Source organism: Perca fluviatilis, chromosome 8, assembly GCF_010015445.1.
Source record: "Perca fluviatilis chromosome 8, GENO_Pfluv_1.0, whole genome shotgun sequence".
Lineage (NCBI taxonomy): Eukaryota > Metazoa > Chordata > Actinopteri > Perciformes > Percidae > Perca > Perca fluviatilis.
In genome coordinates, this window is record NC_053119.1 from 28,583,950 (window position 1) to 28,598,681 (window position 14,732).

At 39.4% G+C, this 14,732-nt stretch overlaps 1 long non-coding RNA gene across 1 annotated transcript; it reads left to right on the forward strand.

Annotated features, from left to right (window-relative positions):
• Window positions 1-1,033: 1,033 nt before the first annotated feature.
• LOC120563742 lies at window positions 1,034-1,570 on the forward strand. The gene is made up of 3 exons (XR_005640004.1): window positions 1,034-1,087; window positions 1,203-1,277; window positions 1,504-1,570. It is a non-coding gene; the product is annotated as an uncharacterized LOC120563742 (long non-coding RNA).
• The last annotated feature ends 13,162 nt before the right edge of the window (window positions 1,571-14,732 follow it).

Here is a 14,732-nt window from a genome sequence, read left to right on the forward strand (position 1 = left end):
ATGTCGAACGAAATAAACAAAATCTATCTACAGAAATGCTACCACAAAATGCGCAGGGCTGTGGAACAAGGCAAGTCGGTCAACGGTGGCTTTGGAGATTGTCAACGACGTTATTGCTAAGAAGCTGCTTGTACCTTGCACCACCAGGTGGAATTCGTTCCACGATGCGAATTTCTGAGATACCTGTGGCCGTATTGAATACAATATCCTCCCAACTTCAGCTGAAATGCATCAGTGAAAGGGAACATCAGGTCCTTAAAGAGTATTGTGTTGTGATGAAGCCACTTACTGTGGCTCTTGATATTCTGCAAGTAGAGGATAATTGTTTTTACGGAACACTCTGGAGACGTTGATGTCCAAGACTCTGGAATTATAAAAACACCTTACAATCCTTGATGGCCTACCAGAGGCAATTGTTCAGGTAAGAGCTGCTATTTTATTTTGCATTTATATTTATCCAATCAATAGCTCAGTTGCATATATCTGTGTCTTGGCAATGTGAAGTATTTATAAGTGCAGGTGAATTTAGTGGTGATTGCTCTGTAGTCAGAGTTCAAGTTACGTTGGCTGCGTGACCAGTAAAGGAAGGAGCTGGTAAAAGCAAGTCTAGTAGCAGAATGCAGAAAAAATGTCCCAGAGCAGGATGAGCAGCACCCAGGGGAAACCCCAACAACACGGCGCCGGCCATCAAGCAAGGAGAATGAATTATTTTGCTTTGATGAGAGTGAGGAGGATGCCTATGTCTCTGTTGAAAATGAAGTAGCTGATAACTTCAAATCAGGAGCCACAGGGATGGACGCTCTGAATCAGTTTCCCCTAATAAAGAGAGTATCACTTAAACATAATGCAGCCACTCCATCCAGTGCCCCGGTGGAAAGACTCTTTAGCCTTGGGAACCTGATAACAATAACTGGTTTGAGAGCTAGCAATGTTGTGGCTACTGGTCAGAGGCAGGTGAGAGATGAGACTTGTTAGCCCATTTTAAACGTTTGTTGAGAATCTCATCTCTTATCTCTATTTAGCTTTGCCTCATGTGACCAACAAGACTGATGTACAGGAGGCTGTCAGAGCCATTCTTCGCACAGAGGTGGTGACCAGAGAACAAGCAGTTATACTGTATATACATGCATATGCATATAGGCTGTATGACCCTATACATTTCAGGTAGCGCTGAATAAAAGCTCACGTGTATGTTTTTGCAGTTGAAGCCTTTCACTCCTCGAGAGTTCACATGCGAGGGAATGCTGGAGAGGGTTCGCAGTTATATCGCTCACCAGGTACAGAGATGTGGCCGCGCAGGATAGACCTGTTTCAGTATTTTTTCGGTGTTCTGTTAGACTCCTGACGTGACCTGATCTTAATCTCTAAAATAAGGGAATTTCATGAGAGTTTTTGGGACATATGATAGTCTACGAGATGTTTTTTTTTAAAGGCTGTATTCTTCAGATAAAAGAGAAACCTTTCAGTTTGCTCGTCAGCTTTCTTTCTCTTAAATCCTTTCAGAATTTTTGCAGTAAATCTGTCCCTACTTGGCCACCAGAAAGCACTCTAAGGGTGCACCTGGGTCCGCTGGGTCAGTCATATCATGTGTCAATGTGTGTCAACGGTCCTCCCTAGTGTGTGAGCCTGCTCTGTTTGCCCACCTAAACAGTCCTGCTGCATTCGCCAGGTGAACACTGTTCAGGTGTGGGGAAAGAGTAAGACACATGCCATTTGTGCCGTGTGCAGCTGAAAATAAATACACTTTAATTTTTCATTTTGTAGACTCAGGATGAGGCATGTTGGTTAAACCATTTAGTTCAGCTTTTTTTAAATCACATATTCAATCATATGCAGCACATCAAGGCACCTTTTTTTTCTCTTTTAATTAGTGTTAATACTGTAGGCCAATCACTTTTATTTCATTGGGCCTAATGTGGTAAAAAAAAAAAAACACTGTTAAATGACTGAGACAGTTGTTATTTCTTTCAAGTATTAAAAGGGACTTTTGTACTACCGCTTGATTTGAAGGCCTGTTGCTCTGTTGATTACAATGAATAGGTCTAACAATTTTGTTTATTGTGTTTGACTGTTCAATACTGTTCATATTTACATTTAAAAAGCAGACATAAAAGTAAGTGAAAAGTTACTTTCCCTAGTAACTAATTACTTTTGATATACAGTAATTGCTACAGTAATTCAATTACTTTTAAAATAATTAAATAGTAATTGTAACTAATTACTCATTTTCAGTAACTTGCCCAACACTGGTGACTAACGTGCGTCACTTTGTGGACACATACTTACAGCTGTCCACTTGTGATCGGATCACCCAAGACGCATGATAATGTCAGATGCAGCAAGCTGGATGGTCTCGTGCTCATGTTTATCAACACAAACAATGGACAGTTCACCCAACAAGGAAATCTACACACTGGGAGCCAGAGCAGACAGCTACTATGAATACCTGCTGAAGCAGTGGATCCAGGGAGGCAAGAAGGAAAACAAGTTAGAGAGATCGGTCATTATGGTCCACGATAGCTAAGAGCAGTTCTAGTGGAGCACAGTGTCATATGTCACATCCATTTAGTTGAATTTGGTACTGCTCTTTACTTTGATCTCTGAACAACACATTCAATTGGTATTATAGCATGTAATGTTTGATCAGGGCCCTGAGTAGTGTGCATTACATAGATAGTGTACATCCATGCCAACGAGGAGAACACAAAATCACTGCAGCATGTCACTAAATCCCAGAATTAAAGCTAAGACACATGAAAGTTATTAAGTATTTAGTAGAAAAACAGCAGATTTTTTAACATTTCCTGCGTGATGGGCTTTATCCCACTTGTTTGTCTCTGATGACACTCGTCTCTGTTCTTTCGTTCATGTAATGACATTATTACCAGTGTAAAAGATGTGGGTTTCCTCTGATGTATAATGGCACATAATCTCCTAGACCACATTATATGGACCAATTACAGCCCGTGCAGTTCTGTTCACAGAGTTGACCGTGTCTCCCCCATATCAACCCAGTCTGACATCCTGGTGTGTGACTCCACTTCAACACTGAGGCACCATGTGAATATTTGGCTCTGAACACTATAGGAGCTGAGGGGGAAACAAAGCGGAAGAAGAACAAAGGAAAAACGCTGGAGTCACTTGCTTTTTCCTTTGCTTAACCACTGAAACTATTCAACTACGTAGAAAAGCATCACAGAGGCCCAACAACAATTTGTCAACTGCGCGTTGTCTCCCGAGAGAGAGCGGGAGAAGTAAGTCAGAGTGACAGCAAGAGCAGGAGAGCGGGCGCATAAGAGAAAACGAGGATAGAAAGAGGACTTGTGCGGGAAGTGGGTTGGCAAAGGCGTGAGGGGGAAGACATTTGCATGCAAGGCTTAACTTTGGCACATTAGCATGCAGTGACTAGTCACTCTCCACTATGTGCTCAACCCACTATGAATCAAACAGCATGTTTACAGCGTAGGAGTGCACCGGGGCGGAGTTAAATTATTGCTGAAAATGAAAAGAAACGACAAATAAATTGTCTTCCGAGTGTTCGATATCAACTTTCTGGGGTTTTATATCACTCTCTACCGCTCTCAAACCCCTGGACTCCGATTATCACTCTGCGCTCAGATTCATCACGGGAGATCCCTGTGACACTCATTACTGTACTCTGTACAACAAAGTTGCTTGGACCTCTCTGGCACAAAGGCGCGAAAAACACTTGTGTCTTTTCATCCGTAAAACTCTCGTTGGACTCTCGTACAAAGCATTCTTCAATTTGAGCATTTTCACTGATTACGTTCAGATTTTGTAATAATTTCCTCAAAACCTTGCTCTCACACTCAAATAGTCACTGCTTCGCTTGGATTTGCTCTGCTTGTGCTCAAAGTTTGTGCTCGCGCTTGGATTTTTCTGCTTGTGCTCAAAGTTTGTGTGCTTTGGATTTAATCTTAATATCAGTGAAAATGCTCTCAAATTAAAGATGCGCTCTTGATTAAAGATAGAATATAACTCCATAATATAGCATCTATACTGAACCTGATCACAGGACCTTACCAAACTCGCTCAACACATTGCCTCATGCTTCATGTCGCACAGGCTAAAGGACAAATGCGGCGCAAAAAGAACCTAAAGGTTAATAACACGTGTACCGAGTCGACCGTTCTCTGGGATTTGTTTTCGTGCTAATCGAATGTGACCAGTTTTAGCGCAAACTGCTAATTAGCTTATAACGCTAGTCGTCGGGGCACGGGTAAAGTAAAAAGAAACCGCTATTTCTACACCACTAACAAGGCTCAAAATAGCACCACACGTCCACGGTAGCATAATGAGGGTCCCTACATGTAAACAGAAGCATTGAGAACTTTGTAAGTGTACAGACAGTTCATTAATAAGATAGTTTATAAAGACAGTACCGTTCACGTATAGATCTTGGGGAAACAGTCACGACCAGTCGAACGACGAACGCCGTGCTTGAGCGTTCATTTTGCGCCGGGTTTGTCCTTTAACTCTGAGTTTGGGAAATTTGCTTTTAGTTTCTATGCCCCAAAAGCATGGAACCACCTTAAATGTTCACTTAAGCTGGACACTCTTCCTACCCCTGCACGTTTTAAGATTGGAATTTCAGATCACTTCACTTCTGTGTGTGATTGTTTTCATTGAGTATTATTTACTTGTTTTGGGCTTTATGTTTTATGTAAACGACAGTATGACTTGTATCTAGGCATCATTGAAAATGAGTGCAACCTCAATGATTTCCGAGATTCTTAAATAACGGTTATGATGATATCAACTCATTCACAGGTTTAACAGGATCTGATTGTTCTTCACACAGAGATTAGGGAGTCCAAGTCTGTCCCACAGTTCTTCCGAGCCAATGAATGGATTGACTGAAAGACAGCGGAGAGTTATTGGTCACAGCTGGATTATTAAAGTAAAATGAATTGGCCTGAGGTGTGGTGCTACTGAAGCGGCTATACCTTGAGGATAGTTGAATACTTAAACCTAGGGTGGCGTAAAACAAGCTGTAATCCCAACACTGACATAGTGTACAGTGTATGGCAAACACCGCCAGACTTCTGCTACTTTAGCATTCATTTAGAGTCATATTTCTGGTCTAATATTTACTCTCGTCTCAGTTCTGTATTTGGTCTCCACTGCTACGCTGGCATGTTTGGATACATTGTTGATGTTATTGGTAACAGCTGTGCTTTTCCTGCTATGGCAAGTGAAAATATCTGCTGTAAAAAGAATTTCAAAATAAATAAATAAAAAGAAGCTTGTTGTAAAAAAAAATGTTAAAAAGCTTTTTTTTTTCTTGGTGGTAATTTTAGTAACGTGGCATTCATGAACACGCTCCCTTGTTTCCTTCCTCTGGTTGTCATCTGCAGAAAATGCGGGCTCCTTCAAACATCTGCCAAACTGCAGCCGAGCCAAGAGACTTCTGACCGGCGAGTCGACCATGTAATTCTGTCTAACTCGGTCTCGAGACATGACATCAAAAAATAAGCAATTCCTCATCAACGAGACCTTCATTCGTAGTGAGCAGTCCTCTCTCCAGAGGAGTGGAGGCCAAGAGCAGGAGGAGCCAGAGGAGCAGGCAGAGGAGACCTGAGCTGACATTTAAAGGCTCCCTCGACTCGCCTCTCTTTTCCAATCCTCTGCAGAACACATTAACCCAGATCAGCTGTGCTTCTCGTCAGAGTCAGGCTGAGGACCAAATGTTACACATAAAAAAAAAGAAAGATAACTGGGATGGATGTGTAAACACAAACTCTTATAAAAGACACTATTTTATGTGTGTGTGTGTGTGTGTGTGTGTGTGTGTGTGTGTGTGTGTGTGTGTGTGTGTAAAACATCCAGACATACACAATTTTACTCTGTCAACAAACACAAAAAAACACAAACAAACTTTACAGACACATACACACACACACACACACACACACACACACACACACACACACACACACACACACACACACACACACACACACACACACACACACACACACACACACACACACACACACATCCAGCTCTCTGGGAATCACAGCCTGCTCATTTGCTGGGACAGATTCAGGGAGCTGTGTGTTCATTACAGTACAATATAAACATCCTCTCATTGAACATATTTATGGGCTTTAGGAGAGATGAGCTGGATAAGCCTAAGCAGTCCATTGGGTCTCATTGAAAGGACCATTTACATTGCAGGTTGTTGCTACAGATCAAACAGTTCAAACCATCCAACTACTTGCATTTTGAGTATTACTTAAAATATTCCTTTTACTTGCGTCTCAACAATCTCGATCTTTAATTTCACGTATTCATGGACCAAGGCAGAATTTGATTGACTCTTTGTTGAGGGATAGAATGGGAAGTCGACGTCCAAGAAAATCATTATATCTGGCCGCATTCAACATCTGCAGGACATTCTGAAGCAAAAACAAAGCTTACTCCAGCACAGGGTCATTTTGGTCTTTAGGAAGAAAAAAAAAATTGCAGTCAGATAAATGTCCTTTGTCCAAGCGGCGTCATTGATGTTGCTTTCTAAAGGTTATAGAAGGATCCGGTATGAACGCACACAGCTCTAATGTGCAGTGGAGTTTGGAACCTGCCAGTTGCGAGTGCGGGTTGCAGAGGCAAAGAGGTTCAAAATAACAGAGGTTTTAAGCGATTGTCTCTGGAGTGGAGACGCTGATTCATCCGTGGAAAGACCTTGCTCCGGGTAATTGTATTATGCAGATGAGAACGAGTGCTCCTGTGTCTGTGACCGTGCTGAATAGGACATAGGGCGGCGTGCGGCTGGCAGGACACTAACGGGCTGGCGGAGTTATCCATACACTTGTGGGAAGCATGCCACCACCACCACAATGATCTCCTGATCAGTTGCAGTTATCCCTTTTCCTTGGGTTAACAGGAAACATTCTGAAAGAAAGCCACAGCATTCCTCTGACAATGCCTGTCTGTATAGCATAAACAGATGGGAGTTCTTGGCCATGCTGAGCCCCAGCTTAACTCTTTACTTTGAGATCTATTGTTTTTATTTAGAGCAGGCTGCTGTTGTGTTGGCCTTTTCATCCTGTGGAGAACTTGAAAAGAATGTGTAGTTACTCAACCCTTCATTGCTAATGATAACAACAATTCAATTTGAATTCATTCATTTAATATAACAGGTTTCACACAACGAGTTGAAATGCACCGTGGAAACTGTTCACTTAGGAGACGATTCGTTGGTTTTCGGGTTCCTGCAGGCAGTTTTTTTTTATTGTTCTCCTTCCTCTCTGTCTTTGTGCCATTAATAATCGCCTCCCTCCCTCTTGCTATTAAAACGTAACAATTTCTGATGCCGTGCATCGATCCTTCTGAGCTTCACGTTGCATGTAAAAGGTTAACAGTGGAAATAAATGCTATACGCTCTCTCCTGTACTTATCAGTTGCGGTGGCGGGTGATGTGTGGGTAAATGAAGGTGAAAAATCTAAGTCATTCATCTATGGCTTACCCACTCCAGCTTGCTTTCATTTGGGCAAATAACAAGAATCCACCTCAGAACTTAGGACTTAAAAGAGAGAAAAAAGACCTGGTTCCCTTCCTCGCCAAAGATCAAGACTTTGCCTCTCTGCTCAGACTTGTGAGAGAGACAGCAGCGTGGCTGCCGCTGCAGGGGGGCGTCGGGGTTCAAAGCAAGACGCAGGCTCTGCTTGATGGGAGATTTTGGTGGTTACTTGAAGAAGACAAAAAGGAGTGCAGCCATAGAGCCATGTAGAGTTATGTAGCCTACCGCTGATTTTAGGCAGGTACAACCTGAGAGAGAATAGCAAGCTGCAGCTGGGTGCTTTGATGATACAGTTGATTTTATGCTCACGATTTAATTGCTTTTTAAATTGGGTATGTTGCTCTCTACGCACCATCGCATACTGAAATGTGGTGGAGGGGAGGGTGTATGTCATCTCCGTATATATTTTAGAGGGACTAGGTTCAATGTAATCTTTTCTAATGTCCCACAACCAGGTAGTTTGAATCTCCCAAGACCTTTACTCTCAACAGCAGAAGGTCCATCAAATTTCCTTTCCTTTCCTCCAGCCCCGTCACAGTTAATGGCCCTGCCAAACGGATTGACTGGCGAACTCCCTAATGAAAAACAGACTAATTATATAAATGGAAATGCCACTGCGTCTTGCTTGACGGACACATGCGTCTTCCACCTCGACTCGATCTGTCTGTCAACGACACGTTCTCTCTGACTGCGCCATCAAGTCTGAAGTGAAAAGTAATTTACTGGTGATAGTTTACTGCTGAGTAATGAATATTCACAGTCTACGAACTAATGATCTCGTGTTTTTCCTGATTGCTGGAAAGTCTGTTTTGGAGGACAGGTTGAAAGGCAGAAATGTGAGGGGACCCATCATACATCTTGCTTGATATTCTCCAAAACAGCCACAAAGTCGATAAAGCCTCTCGGCTTCGTGCAAAGCCATACTTAGGAGAGCCTGCGTTAAGCATCACTCTCTGTTTTACCACACTCGCGTTTCCTCTTCTTTTTTTTCTTTTTTTTTCCATGCAGAAGTGATTTGGCCCTCAGACATGGGTCTGAACCTGCAATTATCTAACAGCCAAAAGCAGTGTCCCTGTAATTCTTTCAAACCGTCCAGGATCCAAAGACATTCAGGGAGGTCTTCCTCTGTCACACGCATCAGGCACCCCCTGCTTTTCTCTCCTTCACCCACACACACACACACACACACACACACACACACACACACACACACACACACACACACACACACACACACACACACACACACACACACATACACGTGTTTTCACTTTGGTGGACCCTTTACATGTGTGAAGCTCAGAACTTATCTTCATAATGTACTGTCACCATGATTCCCTCGCACAGAAGATCCAATATAAATACGTTTTAACGTTAAATTAAATTTTAATTTAGTTGTTAATGTTTATATACGTAAAAGTAGCGGTAACACAATGTAAATACACTTGAATTGCAGCTTATAAATACTCTATTATAAGTAAATATAAGTATTAACAGCTAAATGTAAAGTATACTATGCAGCAGAAATGGCCCTGTGAATGTTAATATGATGTGTATTATATTATTGGATTATTATTGCCAATGCATTATGTAAGTGGGATTTTAATGTTGTATTTGGTCAGGGTGAAGCTAACGCTGAGTACTTGTACTTTACTTGATTATAGCCACTTTATACTCAGAGGTAAATGTTGTAGGTTTTAATCCATTACATTTATTTGACAGCTATAGTTACTTTTCAGATGAAGATTTTACATATAAAACCTATGATGTGCTTATGCAAAATTGCATGTAAAACTACTTGACATGAATTAGTAGATTTGACAGATTTTTGATTCATTTTTGATTCAATATGTCACGGTTCTAGCTTCTCAAATGTCAGGATGTACTGATTTTCCTTGTCTTACGTGACAGTAAACTGCATCATTCTGGGAATTAGACAACAACAGCGCAGCAAATGCATCAGTAACAATAATTTAATGAGATAAAATATAATATGATAACAGTCAAGGGCCATTTTTAGGCATCCAGCACTTTTACTCTTCTATGTAAACATTTTCAATGTAAAGTATCTGAATACTCCCTCCTCTACGGCTCTCCGCATGTTTTTGTATGTAATGTCTTAATCTTGTAAAATATACAGCTGCAGCTAACGCTCATCAATGAATCCTTTGCTGTATAAAATGTTAAACCAAATATCAAAAACGTAAAGATATTCATTACACTATCACACATGACAAAGAAAAGCGCATTCTTAGAAATTATGAGCTAGAACTATAGGAACTAGGACATGTTTGGCGTTTTTTGCTTGAAAATTGACTTAAATTATGATTTGATTATCAAAATAGTTGCCAATTCATTTCTGTCAATCAACTAGTCTTTTTTAGAAAGAAAAATAAAAAGGTTTCAGCTGCTCTAGTGAACTATAACTGGCAAATGAATGAGGTGGAGTAAAAAGTACAATATTGCGGTAGAAGTGGCATCAAATGAAAATAATCAGGTAAAGTACTTGTACCTCAAAGTACCTCAAGTGCAATACTAGAGTAAATATACTTAGTTAGAATCAGAATCAGAAAATAGATTGCCAGGTAAGTACTTACAGAATTTGCTTTGATGTGCATACATTAAAACAATTATATAAAATGAACAAACAATAAATACAGAAACAAATAACACACACATACATACAGTACATACAGTACATACATATAGTACATACATTCATACATATATACATACATACATACATACATACATACATACATACATACATGCATGCATGCATGCATACATACATACATGCATACATACATACATACTTTCATACATTCATACATACATACAGTACATACAGTACATACATACTTACATACATACATACATACATACATACATACATACATACAGTACATAAAAAGGAATCGGAACGGCTATGGTACGTTCAAGAGCGTAGGACATATAGAAACTAACAGAGAACTGGCTATTACTGAATAGAACTTATCTCAATTAACAATGTAACAATACATTAACAGTGTGGGCTTTCTAACAGTACATACATACATACATACATACATTCATACATATGTACATACAGTACATACATACATGCATACATTCATACATACAGTACATACATACATACATTCATACATATGTACATACAGTACATACATACATGCATACATTCATACATACGTACATACAGTACATACATACATATATACAAACATGCATGCATACAATAATACAGTACATACAGTACATACATTCATACAAACATGCATGCATACATACATACATACATACATACATACATACATACATACATTCATACATATATACATATATACATACATACATACAGTCCATACATACATACATACCATCCGTACATACATACATACATACAGTCAGTCAGTCCATACAGTACATACATACATACAAACATACACATACATACATACATACATACATACATACATACATACAGTACATACAGTACATACATACATACATACATACATACAGTACATACATACATACATACATACATACATACATACATACATACATACATACATACATACATACATATAAAGGTGTGCAAAAGTTCAAAAAAGTTCAAAAAGGAAAAAGGATATGTAGAATGTGCGGAGGACAGGATGTAGTTGCTGTTTCTTGCTAGCGGTGGATAATAAAGCACAAGCAACAGTGGGACATTGTAGCGTGTGTGTGTGTCAGGCTTTGAACCTGATGTGGAAACAGGGCTGGATCGTTGATGTTTGGATATTTAATCAGTCCTCAGTGAATCGTAGCCCAGAAGCAAGAACCTTGTGCCAGTTGCTCTGATCAGTCTAATTAATTCCTGAAATGTGTTACGTCGTAGTGTGCTGCCGCTGTCCTGTGAAAGGCTACAATGACGTCTGCTCCGACAGATGGGCTCTGTCTATTGAAGCAACCCTGAATCAATATGCAGTGGGCCAGGGCTACATGCTTTGTCTGTGGAGCACTTTTACGATTATTCTTTTTTCCTCTCTCCTTTCTTTGCTGCTGGTCTCTTACTTTTTTTTATATTGTGCAATATAGAAGCGAGTCCAAGAACATTTCAACAGTCATGACCAGTGGAGTCAGGACTTTGATTTGAATGTGCTGTTTGGAAATTAGAACATGTTCATCCAGAAATTGATGATAGAGGATTCAATCTAGAAAAGTATAATAATAACCAAACATTTTTGTTACTCTTCATTTTGTTATTTTACTCTATCACTTTTATTTTTAATTTTTTTATAAATGGGACATTTTGGAACAATGAGATAATAATTGGATAATAAATTAAACAATTTTTTAAAATTTTTATTTAAGGACAATGCATTTAGTTGTACAAAAGAGACTGAAGTAATGAGTTTGTGAGTTGTACTGTCTCCCCACAGACATCATGCACTGTGGGCCCTCTACTGGTCACTGTGGGGCCATTTATAATGTCGCCTTCACTCATTGTTGAGGCCTAAAGCAATGGAAAGCAATTACTGCATATGACACTGACGAGACTTTTAGTAGCCAGCATGATCAACATGTCACATTCTGTATTCTTCACATCAAGTAAAATAAAAAGTGTTTTTCCCCTTTATGATTTACAGTTTTTTTCGATTGCTAAACGACAGTGGGCACAACTGGAGTCACATGTGCAAAACTCAAACTACAGTCTGCACTACCTACAGTCACCTGAGCTAAACAGTTCACATCACCTGCAAAACTCATTCAAAGCAACACAACTCCTAACACATGTCTCAAACAGTATGCACAGGCCTCACTGAGATAACACACACTGTCACTCAGAACACACTGAGGGTAAAAACATTCATAGCATCAAACACCAATACAGAAATTACAAACGTTCTCATCTTTACAGTTTGAACAATTTGAGTGACTTGACACTACTCAACAGTTTATTTAAGGAAAAAATATAGATTGTATAGAATACCAATTTTTACATAAGGTAAACAATAAGGAATGAAAATTGGCAGTTTTCTTCAATAAAGTATTTTGTCTAGTAATTTATGGAATTACTGGGGAAAAAAACTAAAGGTACATAACAGTACCAACAAATAGTGTGACTAATCCTGCCTCTCTCCAGCATCATGTGGCAAGTTCTCTTCATCACATTGGATGTCTGCATCATCTCTAAATACAAATGAATGTGGTGTTTCTATTGCTTTCACTTCCATTACTTTCTGAAAAACAGTAAGAACGCAGTTTTAATATTGTAAAGATATAGTGTTTTTCACTTTTTTTTATAGCTGTGTATATAACCTCAGACATCTTACCTGGACATATTGGTATCTTTGCTCTTTTACCCGTTTCTCTCAAACAGTACAGTGTAGAATTGTTTCATTCTTATTTGGTGTTTGTATACAAAAAAAGACTTTCTGAGCTTTCTCTGTATAAATACCATATATGTTCACTAACTAGTCTAAAACTAGACACCTGCTTAGGCTTTCAGCTAAAATTGCAATCAGCAGTGTTTGATAGGCACCAGACTGAAAACTATTCTGTTTTGAATGTGTGGTTTACAGTTTTGACAGCAGTGTGTTAGCATTTGAACAAAGTGCTGTAAATCTACAGTGTTGTGCACGTTGTGGTTAAAGTCATGGGATAAGTGTGTAGAGTTTTGAAAACTGTGTTCAAGCAATGAAAAATGAACTAGAGTTTGGTCCACATGAACTGCTGCTGTGGAGACTGTAGTTAGAGTTTTGCACATGTGACTCCAGTTGTGCCCACTGTCGTTTAGCAATCGAAAAAAACTGTTATCAGACAACCACTCTTTTTTATCTTTCTTCTTCTTCTTCTTCTTCTTCTTCATCTTTTTTATCAAAGTGCTCTCAAATCTAACGTAATCTAGTCAGTGGACTGACAGAAGCCCAATCATAAAACTATGATTCCTACTAAAAGCAGACTATAAAATAGCTTTATATAAACAACTAGCCTTTTGCCCTAACCTTTTTTTCAATGAACAGAAATCATAGCACATACACACAATGTCCCTTTTGCTGTTTTCTGCAGCTGTAATCACTTATGTGTATTAGACTATTAAAGCCATATCAGAATCAGAATAAAAGTTGATTAAACAAGATGATTTTACAGCAATCCTGTTGTACTTTATATAGCCTTTGTGTTTAATTAGTATGCATCCCAATGAAGGAATAAGACATACAGAATAGCCTATACCATAATGTACACTATGCAGCTGTTGGTAGATGAGGAGAGTGACATCTCTGATTGAAATAGCATTACATTCATTAAGGTGGTAACCCCTAGGGAATGAAATAATAGTCAAGTGAAACAAAATATTCTGTTAATGCTCGGAGAAACCAAAGTAGCCTACCAACCTGAATAACTCCTAGATGTCCCTGAACGTCACTCTGAGGACCACCTCCATGTTATGGACTACTGTTAGTGGTAGTAAATGACCCTTACCAACGTCTCTCAGCATCACGTTGTGGTGATATATCTCCATCACCGGAGGAGGGGCAGTGCGCATGCGCCCCAACTCTCCTAACCACACGCGTTTGGATTACGACTGCGTCAATTAAACAGAGACACCAGGAGCAGAGGCGGAAGTGAAGCAGACGCATCTCGGTTTTAAAGCACAAGTTGAAGCTCTATTATAAATCAAGAGAAAAGTGACTATAGAAGCTGTAATACAGATACACTCATGTGAATACATTCAATGTCTGTAGCCTACTTTTGCTAATTGCTTTTTTTGTTGTTGATGAAAATAGCACGTAACAAAAGGTAAAATATCAGATAAGATCAGATAATGCAGAAGTGGATAACTGGCTGTTTTAAATGAGCGGCAACGTGAAGTATTCTCATACTGGAATGATAGTGAATAATGGAAGACTTATGTTCAGTCATAATAATAATAGCCTAATGAGAAAATGTACTTATTGCAGTCATGTTGCAGACAGCCTACAATTTGGGCTAGTAACACATTATTTTGCCTGTCCTAATTTATCTGATATTTGTACTATACAATTAGAAGAAAACGTCCTCTTATCATAATGTCTCATATTGTCTTAAGCACTAGCAGGCTTATATTGCTCGTTGTGTTAACTTTAATCGGCAAGCCTTATTTTGAAAGTCCAACCGGAAGTTGCAGATGCCTCTGTGGCTGACTTGAGAGCGGATTCT